Raw genomic sequence first — 3,326 nt, 5'->3', positions numbered from 1 at the left:
ATATCTTTTAAAAAAAAACGTTTAAGTGATTGTTTTACCATGTAGCTGTATTAGTAGAGTCATAGAGATGTACAGCATGGAAACAGACCCTTCAGTCCAACTCGTCCATGTCGAACACATATCCAACCCAATCTAGTCCCACCTGCCAGCACCCAGCCCATATCCCTCCAGACCCTTCCTATTCATATACCCATCCAGATTCCCTTTAAATGCTGCAATTGTACCAGCTTCCACTATTTCCTCTGGTAGCTCATTCCATACATGTATCACCCTCTGCATGAAAAATTTGCCCCTTAGGTCCCTTTTATGTCTTTCCCCTCTTATCCCAAACCTATGCCCTCTAGTTCTGGAATTCCCCACCCCAGGGAAAAGACCTTGTCTATTTACCTTATCCATGTCCCTCATGATTTTGTAAACTTCTATAAGGTCACCCCTCAGCCTCCGACACTCCAAGGAAAACAGCCCCAACTTATTCAACCTCTCCCAATAGCTCAAACCCTCCAACCCTGGCAACATCCTTGTAAATCTTTTCTGAACCCTTTCAAGTTGCACACCATTGATATCTACTTTTTATCAGCCTGTCCAAAAATATAATGACGAACATTTGGCACAGGAGGAACTTGGACCTGGAACTTCTGACCAGAAGTAGGGACACTACCATTGTGCCAATGGTTCCGTTTGTTTGCTGGTCAAGGGATGTTGATGTTGATGGAAACTAAACTGGATTTGCCATTTGAATACAGTGGCTGCAAGAGGCAATGAATACTGCACCACCTGACTCCTCAAAGCCTGACCTATGCAAAAGTACATTTACCAATTTGTTTGAATGCTTGTGAGGCTTTTGTTGCTAAGACCAATGCAGGTGGTTCAGAGAGGGCCATACCTGTGGTTGGACAATAACATATATGGATGACATTGAGTTGGTTGTTTTGGGTTGGGGGCTTGTTGGTGGCACTTTAGTGGGAATTGTATGGCCTTGAGCCTGTACTGTAGCCGTAATGTTTCTTGCTGTTTCTCTACATTTCAGTTTAGCCTCTAATTCCTTTTTGTGTTATGCACAAGCCCATTATTTATATTTTATTAAGAAACCTTCTTCTGGTCTATCACAATTCTCAAAAACTGTTTGTTCCTCGTTTCACAGGTTGTCATCCGTTCATCTCACAAAGTTTCCAAATGCAGTGCCATTCTTATGGAGATATTCACTTTAAAGCCTATTCCATTTATTTTGTTTTGTTGTGCCCAGGGTTTGCTTTCGAGCTCATCATTAAGTACCTCTGGTTAAAAGAAACGGGTTCTTTCTGCAATGAATAATTCATTGTTGAGCTTGGTAACTTGGTGCAATGACTTATTCTCATTGCTTACGGTCTCACCACTGTGAGACTCATCATTGTGCCACAGTTACATAGCCTGTTCGACAGCCACAGTCTGGGTACTTAATTAACGTTTTGGTCCAATTCCATGTGAATGAATAACTGATTAAATGAATATTTGTACAAAAGCAAATCCTTACTCAACCAGTCAAAAAAGGTCCAGATCTTTGTCTCTTTTGTTTAATTCTCGGCCCTATCTCTGATCAAAAGGACTCAGGCATAGTGCTCAAAAGATTAAAGTCCTGAATTGGCAATTCCTGAACTTTCCCTGCCAAGTTTCAGCACTAACCTCCTACAGCAACATTTCCAGTGAGCTCTTATGCTGAGTGAGATCACAATTGCAATGGGCTACATTAGGGTCAAGTTTGGCTTGCGCCAGAGAGCAATATTTTCGTACTCAGTCCCACACAAATATGATCTGATTATATGTTAAGTACAGTGTAACTCTTGAGAGCATTCTGAGTAGACAGTTCAATATATGTGTAGGAGGTCTGGTCACTCTATGAGGTAAGGTTATCTGTTACACTATACATCTGGGAATCAACTGGATAATTTCATTTACAGGATGGTTGAGGGGTAAGTGTCGACAAGAACACTGGAGAGATCAGATCTTTTCAAATTCAGCCTCATTCTTAAATCTGAGAAATATGAACTTTCCTTCTGAGAATCAAGGAGTCTTTTTTTTTCTCTGGAAAGGATATTTACTGTTAAAAAAACGATCTTAAATTAGGACACAAAGTGCTGGACGTGCAACTGTGCAATGTTTGAAATAGGACAGGGGTGTGTTACTTCCTTTTCCAGAATACTCTGAATTCACTTCAGAGAGCAGTTCTGCCAGATCACAAAGCAGCTTTAAGATAGGCATGGGGCAGCTAAAGTCACAAGAGCTAAAAAATGTCCAGACTATCTGTCATCTTCAACATGATCCTTATGAAACAATGCTACATTCTATGCACATACTAAATTTAGCTTGACACCAGTGCATCAAAACAAGACAAAAGTGTGGTTATGCAGCAATTATGTTATTTGATTGTGAATAATCCAGGGCATGAGTTCTAATTTTATGACAAATAGCTGTAAATAAATGACAGGTATTATCTGGCCTAGCCTACATGTGATTTCGCTGACACAACAAAGTGGGAGACTCTTTACTGCCTTCTCAAATCATCTTCCAAGCCAATTAGTCTACTACTTTGCAACAGTTTGAACAGAAGGCTCACCAGGCAGATGGGCTACAAATACTACCCTTATCATATATACCCACACCCCAAAAGTGGACTCTCTAAAGCCTGTACTTTCAACCAATACCTGGCAAAACGCTAATGGACAGGTTTGATATTTGTGGATATATGGCTATGGAGCAACAGCATCAACAACTTTCATTTGTACAGCACTTTTAATGCATTCAAATATCCTAGGTGCTTTACAAGATGTAATCTGATCATGTTTGACAGAGAGCTGTATAAGGAGGTCTATGTGGGTTGATGGAGGCTCATCATCTCAGTCCCAGGACATCATTGCCAGAGTTCTTCAAGGCAGTGTCCTCGGGTCAAGTAATTGTCTCATCAAAGACCTTTCCACCACTACAAGGGTCACAAGTGGGGATGCTCACAGGTGATCATTGTGTGTTCAGTCTAATTTGCAAGCAATTTAAGACAAGATCACCATCTGACTCCACAAAGCATTTGCCTCATCAGGGGTAGAGTAGAATATGTCTTTGGATGAGGGAAACTCCAACAACTCTCAAGAAACTCATCAGAATCCAGGACAAAGCAGATCACTTGGTTCATCATGAACAACTTGAATTTAAATAATGCCTTCAGCCAAAAGTAACCAAAAGTGGAAAAGTTGGTTTTATCAGCTAAAATCAGTCACCAAGACTTATAAGGAAATACTAAACCATTTTAAAACTTGGTCAGAGAGAAGGGATTTTCGGAGGCTCTCTGCTAGGTGAGG

Source organism: Hemiscyllium ocellatum, chromosome 8 (assembly GCF_020745735.1).
Source record: "Hemiscyllium ocellatum isolate sHemOce1 chromosome 8, sHemOce1.pat.X.cur, whole genome shotgun sequence".
Lineage (NCBI taxonomy): Eukaryota > Metazoa > Chordata > Chondrichthyes > Orectolobiformes > Hemiscylliidae > Hemiscyllium > Hemiscyllium ocellatum.
Note: the sequence above shows the minus strand (reverse complement) of the source record.